The sequence below is a fragment of the Opisthocomus hoazin genome, chromosome W (genome assembly GCF_030867145.1).
Source record: "Opisthocomus hoazin isolate bOpiHoa1 chromosome W, bOpiHoa1.hap1, whole genome shotgun sequence".
In the NCBI taxonomy this organism is placed as follows: domain Eukaryota; kingdom Metazoa; phylum Chordata; class Aves; order Opisthocomiformes; family Opisthocomidae; genus Opisthocomus; species Opisthocomus hoazin.
The window spans coordinates 12,357,988-12,373,730 of NC_134453.1; positions in this window are offsets into that span (position 1 = coordinate 12,357,988).

The following is a 15,743-nucleotide window of genomic DNA, read 5'->3' on the forward strand; positions in this document are numbered from 1 at the left end:
TCTCTGTGCCTCTGTGCGAGCAGTGCCATGGGCACATGCGGCTGAGCAACAGCTTTCCAGGCTAGCTCTTTCTGGCTGCGAGCTATCTGCAGACGTTCGCATTTTCGTACCAGTCCTGCCGGAGGCCACCGGCACGGACCACCCTACTACGTTTGAAGTTTGAGGCGGCAAGACAACCAAACAGCCCCAGTCTCTGTGCCTCTGTGCGAGCAGTGCCATGGGCAGATGAGGCTGAGCAACAGCTTTCCAGGCTAGCTCTTTCTGGCTGCGAGCTATCTGCAGACGTTTGCATTTTCGGAGCAGCCCTGCCAGAGGCCCCCGGCACGGACCACCTAAGCTACGTTTGAAGTTTGAGGTGGCAAGACAAGCAAGCAGCCCCAGTCTCTGTGCCTCTGTGCGAGCAGTGCCATGGGCAGATGAGGCTGAGCAACACCTTTCCAGGCTAGCTCTTTATGGCTGCAATCTCTCTGCAGACATTCGAATTTTGGGAGCAGCCCTGCCGGAGGCGCCCGGCACGGACACCCTAAGATACATTTGAAGTTTGAGGGGGCAAGACAAGCAAGCAGCCCCAGGCTCTGTGCCTCTGTGCGAGCAGTGCCATGGGCGGATGAGGCTGACCAACAGCTTTCCAGGCTAGCTCTTTCTGGTTGCGAGCTATCTGCAGACATTCGCATTTTCGGAGCAGGGATGCCGGAGGCACCCGACACGGACCACCTAAGATACGTTTGAAGTTTGAGGTGGCAAGACAAGCAAGCAGCCCCAGTCTCTGTGCCTCTGTGCGAGCAGTGCCATTGGCAGATGAGGCTGAGCAACAGCTTTCCAGGCTAGCTCTTTCTGGCTGCGAGCTATCTGCAGACGTTCGCTTTTTCGGAGCAGCCCTGCCGGAGGCCCCCGGCACGGACCCCCAAAGTTACGTTTGAAGTTTGAGGTGGCAAGACAAGCAAGCAGCCCCAGTCTCTCTGCCTCTGTGCGAGCAGTGCCATGGGCAGATGAGGCTGAGCAACAGCTTTCCAGGCTAGCTCTTTCTGGCTGCGAGATATCTGCAGACGTTCGCATTTTGGGAGCAGCCCTGCCGGATGCGCCCAGCACGGACCACCTAAGCTACATTTGAAGTTTGAGGGGGCAAGACAAGCAAGCAGCCCCAGTCTCTGTGCCTCTGTGCGAGCAGTGCCATGGGCAGATGAGTCTGGACAACAGCTTTCCAGGCTAGCTCTTTCTGGCTGCGAGCTATCTGCAGACGTTTGCATTTTCGGAGCAGCCCTGCCAGAGGCCCCCAGCACGGACCACCTAAGCTACGTTTGAAGTTTGAGGTGGCAAGACAAGCAAGCAGCCCCAGTCTCTGTGCCTCTGTGCGAGCAGTGCCATGGGCAGATGAGGCTGAGCAACAGCTTTCCAGGCTAGCTCTTTCTGCCTGCGAGCTATCTGCAGACGTTCGCATTTTGGGAGCAGCCCTGCTGGAGGCCTCCCGGCACGGAGCACCTAAGCTACATTTGAAGTTTGAGGTGGCAAGACAAGCAAGCAGCCCCAGTCTCTGTGCCTCTGTGCGAGCACTGCCATGGGCAGATGAGGCTGAGCAACAGCTTTCCAGGCTAGCTCTTGTTGTCTGCAAGCTTTCTGCAGATGTTTGCATTTTTGGAGCAGGGATGCCGGAGGCTCCCGGCACAGACCACCTAAGCTACGTTTGAATTTTGAGGTGGCAAGACAAGCAAGCAGCCCCAGTCTCTGTGCCTCTGTGCGAGCAGTGCCATGGGCAGATGAGGCTGAGCAACAGCTTTCCAGGCTAGCTCTTTATGGCTGCAATCTGTCTGCAGACATGCGAATTTTGGGAGCAGGGCTGCCGGAGGAGCACGGCATGCACCCCCCATGGTACATGTGAAGTTTGAGGGGGCAAGACAAGCAAGCATCCCCAGTCTCTGTGCCTCAGCGCGAGCAGTGCCATGGGCAGATGAGGCTGAGCAACAGCTTTCCAGGCTAGCTCTTTCTGGCTGAGAGCTATCTGCAGACGTTCGCATTTTGGGAGCAGCCCTGCCGGAGGCGCCCGGCACGGACACCCTAAGATACATTTGAAGTTTGAGGGGGCTAGACAAGCAAGCAGCCCCAGGCTCTGTGCCTCTGTGCGAGCAGTGCCATGGGCAGATGAGGCTGAGCAACAGCTTTCCAGGCTAGCTCTTTCTGGTTGCGAGCTATCTGCAGACATTCGCATTTTCGGAGCAGGGCTGCCGCAGACGCCCGACACGGATCCCAAAGCCACGTTTGAAGTTTGAGGGGGCAAGACAAGCAAGCAGCCCCAGTCTCTGTGCCTCTGTGTGAGCAGTGCCATGGGCAGATGAGGCTGAGCAACAGCTTTCCAGGCTAGACCCTTCTGGCTGCCAGCTATCTGCAGACGTTCGCATTTTCGGAGCAGCCCTGCCGGAGGCCACCGGCACGGACCACCTAAGCTACGTTTGAAGTTTGAGGGGGCAAGACAAGCAAGCAGCCCCAGTCTCTGTGCCTCTGTGCGAGCAGTGCCATTGGCAGATGAGGATGAGCAACAGCTTTCCAGGCTAGCTCTTGTTGTCTGCAAGCTTTCTGCAGATGTTTGCATTTTTGGAGCAGGGATGCCGGAGGCTCTCGGCACGGACCACCTAAGCTACGTTTGAAGTTTGAGGTGGCAAGACAAGCAAGCAGCCCCAGTCTCTGTGCCTCTGTGCGAGCAGTGCCATGGGCAGATGAGGCTGAGCAACAGCTTTCCAGGCTAGCTCTTTATGGCTGCAATCTGTCTGCAGACATTCGAATTTTGGGAGCAGGGCTGCCGGAGGAGCCCGGCATGCACCCCCTATGGTACATGTGAAGTTTGAGGGGACAAGACAAGCAAGCAGCCCCAGTCTCTGTGCCTCAGTGCGAGCAGTGCCATGGGCAGATGAGGCTGAGCAACAGCTTTCCAGGCTACCTCTTTCTGGCTGCGAGCTACCTGCAGACGTTCGCATTTTCGGAGCAGCCCTGCCGGAGGTGCCCGGCACGGACACCCTAAGATACATTTGAAGTTTGAGGGGGCAAGACAAGCAAGCAGCCCCTGTCTCTGTGCCTCTGTGCGAGCAGTGCCATGGGCAGATGAGGCTGAGCAACAGCTTTCCAGGCTAGCTCTTTCTGGCTGCGAGCTGTCTGCAGACGTTTGCATTTTTGGAGCAGGGATGCCGGAGGCACCCGACACGGACCACCTAAGATACGTTTGAAGTTTGAGGTGGCAAGACAAGCAAGCAGCCCCAGTCTCTCTGCCTCTGTGCGAGCAGTGCCATGGGCAGATTAGGCTGAGCAACAGCTTTCCAGGCTAGCTCTTTCTGGCTGCGAGCTATCTGCAGACGTTCGCATTTTGGGACCAGGGCTGCCGGAAGCGCCCGGCACGGACAGCCTAAGCTACGTTTGAAGTTTGAGGTGGCAAGACAAGCAAGCAGCCCCTGTCTCTGTGCCTCTGTGCGAGCAGTGCCATGGGCAGATGAGGCTGAGCAACACCTTTCCAGGCTAGGTCTTTCTGGCTGCAATCTATCTGCAGACGTTCGCTATTTCAGAGCAGCCCTGCCGGAGGCCCCCGGCACGGACCCCCAAAGTTACGTTTGAAGTTTGAGGTGGCAAGACAAGCAAGCAGCCCCAGTCTCTGTGCCTCTGTGCGAGCAGTGCCATGGGCACATGCGGCTGAGCAACAGCTTTCCAGGCTAGCTCTTTCTGGCTGCGAGCTATCTGCAGACGTTCGCATTTTCGTACCAGTCCTGCCGGAGGCCACCGGCACGGACCACCCTACTACGTTTGAAGTTTGAGGCGGCAAGACAACCAAACAGCCCCAGTCTCTGTGCCTCTGTGCGAGCAGTGCCATGGGCAGATGAGGCTGAGCAACAGCTTTCCAGGCTAGCTCTTTCTGGCTGCGAGCTATCTGCAGACGTTTGCATTTTCGGAGCAGCCCTGCCAGAGGCCCCCGGCACGGAGCACCTAAGATACGTTTGAAGTTTGAGGTGGCAAGACAAGCAAGCAGCCCCAGTCTCTGTGCCTCTGTGCGAGCAGTGCCATGGGCAGATGAGGCTGAGCAACACCTTTCCAGGCTAGCTCTTTATGGCTGCAATCTATCTGCAGACATTCGAATTTTGGGAGCAGCCCTGCCGGAGGCGCCCGGCACGGACACCCTAAGATACATTTGAATTTTGAGGGGGCAAGACAAGCAAGCAGCCCCAGGCTCTGTGCCTCTGTGCGAGCAGTGCCATGGGCAGATGAGGCTGAGCAACAGCTTTCCAGGCTAGCTCTTTCTGGTTGCGAGCTATCTGCAGACATTCGCATTTTCGGAGCAGGGATGCCGGAGGCACCCGACACGGACCACCTAAGATACGTTTGAAGTTTGAGGTGGCAAGACAAGCAAGCAGCCCCAGTCTCTGTGCCTCTGTGCGAGCAGTGCCATTGGCAGATGAGGCTGAGCAACAGCTTTCCAGGCTAGCTCTTTCTGGCTGCGAGCTATCTGCAGACGTTCGCTTTTTCAGAGCAGCCCTGCCGGAGGCCCCCGGCACGGACCCCCAAAGTTACGTTTGAAGTTTGAGGTGGCAAGACAAGCAAGTAGCCCCAGTCTCTGTGCCTCTGTGCGAGCAGTGCCATGGGCAGATGAGGCTGAGCAACAGCTTTCCAGGCTAGCTCTTTCTGGCTGCGAGATATCTGCAGACGTTCGCATTTTGGGAGCAGCCCTGCCGGATGCGCCCGTCACGGACACCCTAAGCTACATTTGAAGTTTGAGGGGGCAAGACAAGCAAGCAGCCCCAGTCTCTGTGCCTCTGTGCGAGCAGTGCCATGGGCAGATGAGGCTGAGCAACAGCTTTCCAGGCTAGCTCTTTCTGGCTGCGAGCTGTCTGCAGACGTTTGCATTTTCGGAGCAGGGATGCCGGAGGCACCCGACACGGACCACCTAAGCTACGTTTGAAGTTTGAGGTGGCAAGACAAGCAAGCAGCCCCAGTCTCTGTGCCTCTGTGCGAGCAGTGCCATGGGCAGATGAGGCTGAGCAACAGCTTTCCAGGCTAGCTCTTTCTGGCTGCGAGCTATCTGCAGACGTTCGCATTTTGGGAGCAGGGCTGCCGGAGGCGCCCGGCACGGACAGCCTAAGCTACATTTGAAGTTTGAGGTGGCAAGACAAGCAAGCAGCCCCAGTCTCTGTGCCTCTGTGCGAGCAGTGCCATGGGCAGATGAGGCTGAGCAACAGCTTTCCAGGCTAGCTCTTGTTGTCTGCAAGCTTTCTGCAGATGTTTGCATTTTTGGAGCAGGGATGCCGGAGGCTCCCGGCACGGACCACCTAAGCTACGTTTGAAGTTTGAGGTGGCAAGACAAGCAAGCAGCCCCAGTCTCTGTGCCTCTGTGCGAGCAGTGCCATGGGCAGATGAGGCTGAGCAACAGCTTTCCAGGCTAGCTCTTTATGGCTGCAATCTGTCTGCAGACATTCGAATTTTGGGAGCAGGGCTGCCAGAGGAGCACGGCATGCACCCCCTATGGTACATGTGAAGTTTGAGGGGGCAAGACAAGCAAGCAGCTCCAGTCTCTGTGCCTCAGTGCGAGCAGTGCCATGGGCAGATGAGGCTGAGCAACAGCTTTCCAGGCTAGCTCTTTCTGGCTGAGAGCTATCTGCAGACGTTCGCATTTTCGGAGCAGCCCTGCCGGAGGCGCCCGGCACGGATACCCTAAGATACATTTGAAGTTTGAGGGGGCAAGACAAGCAAGCAGCCCCAGTCTCTGTGCCTCTGTGCGAGCAGTGCCATGGGCAGATGAGGCTGAGCAACAGCTTTCCAGGCTAGCTCTTTCTAGCTGCGAGCTATCTGCAGACATTCGCATTTTCGGAGCAGGGCTGCCGCAGACGCCCGACACGGATCCCAAAGCCACGTTTGAAGTTTGAGGGGGCAAGACAAGCAAGCAGCCCCAGTCTCTGTGCCTCTGTGCGAGCAGTGCCATGGGCAGATGAGTCTGGACAACAGCTTTCCAGGGTAGCTATTTCTGGCTGCGAGCTGTCTGCAGACGTTTGCATTTTTGGAGCAGGGATGCCGGAGGCACCCAGCATGGACCACCTAAGATACGTTTGAAGTTTGAGGGGGCAAGACAAGCAAGCAGCCCCTGTCTCTGTGCCTCTGTGCGAGCAGTGCCATGGGCAGATGAGGCTGAGCAACAGCTTTCCAGGCTAGCTCTTTCAGGCTGCGAGCTATCTGCAGACGTTCGCATTTTCGGAGCAGGGCTGCCGGAGGCGCCCGGCACGGACAGCCTAAGCTACGTTTGAAGTTTGACGTGGCAAGACAAGCAAGCAGCCCCTGTCTCTGTGCCTCTGTGCGAGCAGTGCCATGGGCAGATGAGGCTGAGCAACAGCTTTCCAGGCTAGCTCTTTCTGGCTGCAATCTATCTGCAGACGTTCGCTTTTTCAGAGCAGCCCTGCCGGAGGACCCCGGCACGGACCCCCAAAGTTACGTTTGAAGTTTGAGGTGGCAAGACAAGCAAGCAGCCCCAGTCTCTGTGCCTCTGTGCGAGCAGTGCCATGGGCAGATGAGGCTGAGCAACAGCTTTCCAAGCTAGCTCTTTCTGGCTGCGAGCTATCTGCAGACGTTCGCATTTTCGGCCAAGCCCTGCCGGAGGCCACCGGCACGGACCACCTAAGCTACGTTTGAAGTTTGAGGTGGCAAGACAAGCAAGCAGCCCCAGTCTCTGTGCCTCTGTGCGAGCAGTGCCATGGGCAGATGAGGCTGAGCAACAGCTTTCCAGGCTAGCTCTTGTTGTCTGCAAGCTTTCTGCAGATGTTTGCATTTTTGGAGCAGGGATGCCGGAGGCTCCCGGCACAGACCACCTAAGCTACGTGTGAAGTTTGAGGTGGCAAGACAAGCAAGCAGCCCCAGTCTCTGTGCCTCAGTGCAAGCAGTGCCATGGGCAGATGAGGCTGAGCAACAGCTTTCCAGGCTAGCTCTTTCTGGCTGCGAGCTATCTGCAGACGTTCGCATTTTTGGAGCAGCCCTGCCGGAGGCGCCCGGCACGGACACCCTAAGATACATTTGAAGTTTGAGGGGGCAAGACAAGCAAGCAGCCCCAGGCTCTGTGCCTCTGTGCGAGCACTGCCATGGGCAGATGAGGCTGAGCAACAGCTTTCCAGGCTAGCTCTTTCTGGTTGCGAGCTATCTGCAGACATTCGCATTTTCGGAGCAGAGCTGCCGCAGACGCCCGACACGGATCCCAAAGCCACGTTTGAAGTTTGAGGTGGCAAGACAAGCAAGCAGCCCCAGTCTCTGTGCCTCAGTGCGAGCAGTGCCATGGGCAGATGAGGCTGAGCAACAGCTTTCCAGGCTAGCTCTTTCTGGCTGAGAGCTATCTGCAGACGTTCGCATTTTCGGAGCAGCCCTGCCGGAGGCGCCCGGCACGGATACCCTAAGATACATTTGAAGTTTGAGGGGGCAAGACAAGCAAGCAGCCCCAGTCTCTGTGCCTCTGTGCGAGCAGTGCCATGGGCAGATGAGGCTGAGCAACAGCTTTCCAGGCTAGCTCTTTCTAGCTGCGAGCTATCTGCAGACATTCGCATTTTCGGAGCAGGGCTGCCACAGACGCCCGACACGGATCCCAAAGCCACGTTTGAAGTTTGAGGGGGCAAGACAAGCAAGCAGCCCCAGTCTCTCTGCCTCTGTGCGAGCAGTGCCATGGGCAGATGAGTCTGGACAACAGCTTTCCAGGGTAGCTATTTCTGGCTGCGAGCTGTCTGCAGACGTTTGCATTTTTGGAGCAGGGATGCCGGAGGCACCCAGCATGGACCACCTAAGATACGTTTGAAGTTTGAGGGGGCAAGACAAGCAAGCAGCCCCAGTCTCTGTGCCTCTGTGCGAGCAGTGCCATGGGCAGATGAGGCTGAGCAACAGCTTTCCAGGCTAGCTCTTTCTGGCTGCGAGCTATCTGCAGACGTTCGCATTTTCGGAGCAGGGCTGCCGGAGGCGCCCGGCACGGACAGCCTAAGCTACGTTTGAAGTTTGACGTGGCAAGACAAGCAAGCAGCCCCTGTCTCTGTGCCTCTGTGCGAGCAGTGCCATGGGCAGATGAGGCTGAGCAACAGCTTTCCAGGCTAGCTCTTTCTGGCTGCAATCTATCTGCAGACGTTCGCTTTTTCAGAGCAGCCCTGCCGGAGGCCCCCGGCACGGACCCCCAAAGTTACGTTTGAAGTTTGAGGTGGCAAGACAAGCAAGCAGCCCCAGTCTCTGTGCCTCTGTGCGAGCAGTGCCATGGGCAGATGAGGCTGAGCAACAGCTTTCCAAGCTAGCTCTTTCTGGCTGCGAGCTATCTGCAGACATTCGCATTTTCGGCCAAGCCCTGCCGGAGGCCACCGGCTCGGACCACCTAAGCTACGTTTGAAGTTTGAGGTGGCAAGACAAGCAAGCAGCCCCAGTCTCTGTGCCTCTGTGCGAGCAGTGCCATGGGCAGATGAGGCTGAGCAACAGCTTTCCAGGCTAGCTCTTGTTGTCTGCAAGCTTTCTGCAGATGTTTGCATTTTTGGAGCAGGGATGCCGGAGGCTCCCGGCACAGACCACCTAAGCTACGTGTGAAGTTTGAGGGGGCAAGACAAGCAAGCAGCCCCAGTCTCTGTGCCTCAGTGCAAGCAGTGCCATGGGCAGATGAGGCTGAGCAACAGCTTTCCAGGCTAGCTCTTTCTGGCTGCGAGCTATCTGCAGACGTTCGCATTTTTGGAGCAGCCCTGCCGGAGGCGCCCGGCACGGACACCCTAAGATACATTTGAAGTTTGAGGGGGCAAGACAAGCAAGCAGCCCCAGGCTCTGTGCCTCTGTGCGAGCAGTGCCATGGGCAGATGAGGCTGAGCAACAGCTTTCCAGGCTAGCTCTTTCTGGTTGCGAGCTATCTGCAGACATTCGCATTTTCGGAGCAGAGCTGCCGCAGACGCCCGACACGGATCCCAAAGACACGTTTGAAGTTTGAGGGGGCAAGACAAGCAAGCAGCCCCAGTCTCTGTGCCTCAGTGCGAGCAGTGCCATGGGCAGATGAGGCTGAGCAACAGCTTTCCAGGCTAGCTCTTTCTGGCTGCGAGCTATCTGCAGACGTTCGCATTTTCGGAGCAGCCCTGCCGGAGGCGCCCGGCACGGATACCCTAAGATACATTTGAAGTTTGAGGGGGCAAGACAAGCAAGCAGCCCCAGTCTCTGTGCCTCTGTGCGAGCAGTGCCATGGGCAGATGAGGCTGAGCAACAGCTTTCCAGGCTAGCTCTTTCTAGCTGCGAGCTATCTGCAGACATTCGCATTTTCGGAGCAGGGCTGCCGCAGACGCCCGACACGGATCCCAAAGCCACGTTTGAAGTTTGAGGGGGCAAGACAAGCAAGCAGCCCCAGTCTCTCTGCCTCTGTGCGAGCAGTGCCATGGGCAGATGAGTCTGGACAACAGCTTTCCAGGGTAGCTATTTCTGGCTGCGAGCTGTCTGCAGACGTTTGCATTTTTGGAGCAGGGATGCCGGAGGCACCCAGCATGGACCACCTAAGATACGTTTGAAGTCTGAGGGGGCAAGACAAGCAAGCAGCCCCAGTCTCTGTGCCTCTGTGCGAGCAGTGCCATGGGCAGATGAGGCTGAGCAACAGCTTTCCAGGCTAGCTCTTTCAGGCTGCGAGCTATCTGCAGACGTTCGCATTTTCGGAGCAGGGCTGCCGGAGGCGCCCGGCACGGACAGCCTAAGCTACGTTTGAAGTTTGACGTGGCAAGACAAGCAAGCAGCCCCTGTCTCTGTGCCTCTGTGCGAGCAGTGCCATGGGCAGATGAGGCTGAGCAACAGCTTTCCAGGCTAGCTCTTTCTGGCTGCAATCTATCTGCAGACGTTCGCTTTTTCAGAGCAGCCCTGCCGGAGGCCCCCGGCACGGACCCCCAAAGTTACGTTTGAAGTTTGAGGTGGCAAGACAAGCAAGCAGCCCCAGTCTCTGTGCCTCTGTGCGAGCAGTGCCATGGGCAGATGAGGCTGAGCAACAGCTTTCCAGGCTAGCTCTTTCTGGCTGCGAGCTATCTGCAGACGTTCGCATTTTCGGACAAGCCCTGCCGGAGGCCACCGGCACGGACCACCTAAGCTACGTTTGAAGTTTGAGGTGGCAAGACAAGCAAGCAGCCCCAGTCTCTGTGCCTCTGTGCGAGCAGTGCTATGGGCAGATGAGGCTGAGCAACAGCTTTCCAGGCTAGCTCTTGTTGTCTGCAAGCTTTCTGCAGATGTTTGCATTTTTGGAGCAGGGATGCCGGAGGCTCCCGGCACAGACCACCTAAGCTACGTGTGAAGTTTGAGGGGGCAAGACAAGCAAGCAGCCCCAGTCTCTGTGCCTCAGTGCAAGCAGTGCCATGGGCAGATGAGGCTGAGCAACAGCTTTCCAGGCTAGCTCTTTCTGGCTGCGAGCTATCTGCAGACGTTCGCATTTTTGGAGCAGCCCTGCCGGAGGCGCCCGGCACGGACACCCTAAGATACATTTGAAGTTTGAGGGGGCAAGACAAGCAAGCAGCCCCAGGCTCTGTGCCTCTGTGCGAGCAGTGCCATGGGCAGATGAGGCTGAGCAACAGCTTTCCAGGCTAGCTCTTTCTGGTTGCGAGCTATCTGCAGACATTCGCATTTTCGGAGCAGAGCTGCCGCAGACGCCCAACACGGATCCCAAAGCCACGTTTGAAGTTTGAGGGGGCAAGACAAGCAAGCAGCCCCAGTCTCTGTGCCTCTGTGCGAGCACTGCCATGGGCAGATGAGGCTGAGCAACAGCTTTCCAGGCTAGCTCTTTCTGGCTGAGAGCTATCTGCAGACGTTCGCATTTTCGGAGCAGCCCTGCCGGAGGCGCCCGGCACGGATACCCTAAGATACATTTGAAGTTTGAGGGGGCAAGACAAGCAAGCAGCCCCAGTCTCTGTGCCTCTGTGCGAGCAGTGCCATGGGCAGATGAGGCTGAGCAACAGCTTTCCAGGCTAGCTCTTTCTAGCTGCGAGCTATCTGCAGACATTCGCATTTTCGGAGCAGGGCTGCCACAGACGCCCGACACGGATCCCAAAGCCACGTTTGAAGTTTGAGGGGGCAAGACAAGCAAGCAGCCCCAGTCTCTCTGCCTCTGTGCGAGCAGTGCCATGGGCAGATGAGTCTGGACAACAGCTTTCCAGGGTAGCTATTTCTGGCTGCGAGCTGTCTGCAGACGTTTGCATTTTTGGAGCAGGGATGCCGGAGGCACCCAGCATGGACCACCTAAGATACGTTTGAAGTTTGAGGGGGCAAGACAAGCAAGCAGCCCCAGTCTCTGTGCCTCTGTGCGAGCAGTGCCATGGGCAGATGAGGCTGAGCAACAGCTTTCCAGGCTAGCTCTTTCTGGCTGCGAGCTATCTGCAGACGTTCGCATTTTCGGAGCAGGGCTGCCGGAGGCGCCCGGCACGGACAGCCTAAGCTACGTTTGAAGTTTGACGTGGCAAGACAAGCAAGCAGCCCCTGTCTCTGTGCCTCTGTGCGAGCAGTGCCATGGGCAGATGAGGCTGAGCAACAGCTTTCCAGGCTAGCTCTTTCTGGCTGCAATCTATCTGCAGACGTTCGCTTTTTCAGAGCAGCCCTGCCGGAGGCCCCCGGCACGGACCCCCAAAGTTACGTTTGAAGTTTGAGGTGGCAAGACAAGCAAGCAGCCCCAGTCTCTGTGCCTCTGTGCGAGCAGTGCCATGGGCAGATGAGGCTGAGCAACAGCTTTCCAAGCTAGCTCTTTCTGGCTGCGAGCTATCTGCAGACATTCGCATTTTCGGCCAAGCCCTGCCGGAGGCCACCGGCTCGGACCACCTAAGCTACGTTTGAAGTTTGAGGTGGCAAGACAAGCAAGCAGCCCCAGTCTCTGTGCCTCTGTGCGAGCAGTGCCATGGGCAGATGAGGCTGAGCAACAGCTTTCCAGGCTAGCTCTTGTTGTCTGCAAGCTTTCTGCAGATGTTTGCATTTTTGGAGCAGGGATGCCGGAGGCTCCCGGCACAGACCACCTAAGCTACGTGTGAAGTTTGAGGGGGCAAGACAAGCAAACAGCCCCAGTCTCTGTGCCTCAGTGCAAGCAGTGCCATGGGCAGATGAGGCTGAGCAACAGCTTTCCAGGCTAGCTCTTTCTGGCTGCGAGCTATCTGCAGACGTTCGCATTTTTGGAGCAGCCCTGCCGGAGGCGCCCGGCACGGACACCCTAAGATACATTTGAAGTTTGAGGGGGCAAGACAAGCAAGCAGCCCCAGGCTCTGTGCCTCTGTGCGAGCAGTGCCATGGGCAGATGAGGCTGAGCAACAGCTTTCCAGGCTAGCTCTTTCTGGTTGCGAGCTATCTGCAGACATTCGCATTTTCGGAGCAGAGCTGCCGCAGACGCCCGACACGGATCCCAAAGCCACGTTTGAAGTTTGAGGGGGCAAGACAAGCAAGCAGCCCCAGTCTCTGTGCCTCAGTGCGAGCAGTGCCATGGGCAGATGAGGCTGAGCAACAGCTTTCCAGGCTAGCTCTTTCTGGCTGCGAGCTATCTGCAGACGTTCGCATTTTCGGAGCAGCCCTGCCGGAGGCGCCCGGCACGGATACCCTAAGATACATTTGAAGTTTGAGGGGGCAAGACAAGCAAGCAGCCCCAGTCTCTGTGCCTCTGTGCGAGCAGTGCCATGGGCAGATGAGGCTGAGCAACAGCTTTCCAGGCTAGCTCTTTCTAGCTGCGAGCTATCTGCAGACATTCGCATTTTCGGAGCAGGGCTGCCGCAGACGCCCGACACGGATCCCAAAGCCACGTTTGAAGTTTGAGGGGGCAAGACAAGCAAGCAGCCCCAGTCTCTCTGCCTCTGTGCGAGCAGTGCCATGGGCAGATGAGTCTGGACAACAGCTTTCCAGGGTAGCTATTTCTGGCTGCGAGCTGTCTGCAGACGTTTGCATTTTTGGAGCAGGGATGCCGGAGGCACCCAGCATGGACCACCTAAGATACGTTTGAAGTCTGAGGGGGCAAGACAAGCAAGCAGCCCCTGTCTCTGTGCCTCTGTGCGAGCAGTGCCATGGGCAGATGAGGCTGAGCAACAGCTTTCCAGGCTAGCTCTTTCAGGCTGCGAGCTATCTGCAGACGTTCGCATTTTCGGAGCAGGGCTGCCGGAGGCGCCCGGCACGGACAGCCTAAGCTACGTTTGAAGTTTGACGTGGCAAGACAAGCAAGCAGCCCCTGTCTCTGTGCCTCTGTGCGAGCAGTGCCATGGGCAGATGAGGCTGAGCAACAGCTTTCCAGGCTAGCTCTTTCTGGCTGCAATCTATCTGCAGACGTTCGCTTTTTCAGAGCAGCCCTGCCGGAGGCCCCCGGCACGGACCCCCAAAGTTACGTTTGAAGTTTGAGGTGGCAAGACAAGCAAGCAGCCCCAGTCTCTGTGCCTCTGTGCGAGCAGTGCCATGGGCAGATGAGGCTGAGCAACAGCTTTCCAGGCTAGCTCTTTCTGGCTGCGAGCTATCTGCAGACGTTCGCATTTTCGGACAAGCCCTGCCGGAGGCCACCGGCACGGACCACCTAAGCTACGTTTGAAGTTTGAGGTGGCAAGACAAGCAAGCAGCCCCAGTCTCTGTGCCTCTGTGCGAGCAGTGCTATGGGCAGATGAGGCTGAGCAACAGCTTTCCAGGCTAGCTCTTGTTGTCTGCAAGCTTTCTGCAGATGTTTGCATTTTTGGAGCAGGGATGCCGGAGGCTCCCGGCACAGACCACCTAAGCTACGTGTGAAGTTTGAGGGGGCAAGACAAGCAAGCAGCCCCAGTCTCTGTGCCTCAGTGCAAGCAGTGCCATGGGCAGATGAGGCTGAGCAACAGCTTTCCAGGCTAGCTCTTTCTGGCTGCGAGCTATCTGCAGACGTTCGCATTTTTGGAGCAGCCCTGCCGGAGGCGCCCGGCACGGACACCCTAAGATACATTTGAAGTTTGAGGGGGCAAGACAAGCAAGCAGCCCCAGGCTCTGTGCCTCTGTGCGAGCAGTGCCATGGGCAGATGAGGCTGAGCAACAGCTTTCCAGGCTAGCTCTTTCTGGTTGCGAGCTATCTGCAGACATTCGCATTTTCGGAGCAGAGCTGCCGCAGACGCCCAACACGGATCCCAAAGCCACGTTTGAAGTTTGAGGGGGCAAGACAAGCAAGCAGCCCCAGTCTCTGTGCCTCAGTGCGAGCAGTGCCATGGGCAGATGAGGCTGAGCAACAGCTTTCCAGGCTAGCTCTTTCTGGCTGCGAGCTATCTGCAGACGTTCGCATTTTCGGAGCAGCCCTGCCGGAGGCGCCCGACACGGACACCCTAAGATACTTTTGAAGTTTGAGGGGGCAAGACAAGCAAGCAGCCCCAGGCTCTGTGCCTCTGTGCGAGCAGTGCCATGGACAGATGAGGCTGAGCAACAGCTTTCCAGGCTAGCTCTTTCTGGCTGAGAGCTATCTGCAGACATTCGCATTTTCGGAGCAGGGCTGCCGCAGACGCCCGACACGGATCCCAAAGCCACGTTTGAAGTTTGAGGGGGCAAGACAAGCAAGCAGGCCCAGTCTCTGTGCCTCTGTGCGAGCAGTGCCATGGGCAGATGAGTCTGGACAACAGCTTTCCAGGCTAGCTCTTTCTGGCTGCGAGCTGTCTGCAGACGTTTGCATTTTTGGAGCAGGGATGCCGGAGGCACCCGACACGGACCACCTAAGATACGTTTGAAGTTTGAGGTGGCAAGACAAGCAAGCAGCCCCAGTCTCTGTGCCTCTGTGCGAGCAGTGCCATGGGCAGATGAGGCTGAGCAACAGCGTTCCAGGCTAGCTCTTTCTGGCTGCGAGCTATCTGCAGACGTTCGCATTTTGGGAGCAGGGCTGCCGGAGGCGCCCGGCACGGACAGCCTAAGCTACGTTTGAAGTTTGAGGTGGCAAGACAAGCAAGCAGCCCCAGTCTCTGTGCCTCAGTGCGAGCAGTGCCATGGGCAGATGAGGCTGAGCAACAGCTTTCCAGGCTAGCTCTTTCTGGCTGCAATCTATCTGCAGACGTTCGCATTTTCAGAGCAGGGCTGACGGAGACGCCCGGCACGGACCACCTAAGCTACATTTGAAGTTTGAGGGGGCAAGACAAGCAAGCAGCCCCAGTCTCTGTGCCTCTGTGCGAGCAGTGCCATGGGCAGATGAGGCTGAGCAACAGCTTTCCAGGCTAGCTCTTTCTGGCTGCGAGCTATCTGCAGACGTTCGCATTTTCGGACCAGCCCTGCCGGAGGCGCTCGGCACAGACCACCTAAGCTACATTTGAAGTTTGAGGGGGCAAGACAAGCAAGCAGCCCCAGTCTCTGTGCCTCTGTGCGAGCACTGCCATGGGCAGATGAGGCTGAGCAACACCTTTCCAGGCTAGCTCTTTCTGGCTGCGAGCTATCTGCAGATGTTTGCATTTTTGGAGCAGGGATGCCGGAGGCTCCCGGCACGGACCACCTAAGCTACGTTTGAAGTTTGAGGTGGCAAGACAAGCAAGCAGCCCCAGTCTCTGTGCCTCTGTGCGAGCAGTGCCATGGGCAGATGAGGCTGAGCAACAGCTTTCCAGGCTAGCTCTTTATGGCTGCAATCTGTCTGCAGACATTCGAATTATGGGAGCAGGGCTGCCGGAGGAGCACGGCATGCACCCCCCATGGTACATGTGAAGTTTGAGGGGGCAAGACAAGCAAGCAGCCCCAGTCTCTGTGCCTCTGTGCGAGCAGTGCCATGGGCAGATGAGGCTGAGCAACAGCTTTCCAGGCTAGCTCTTTCTGGCTGCGCGCTATCTGCAGAG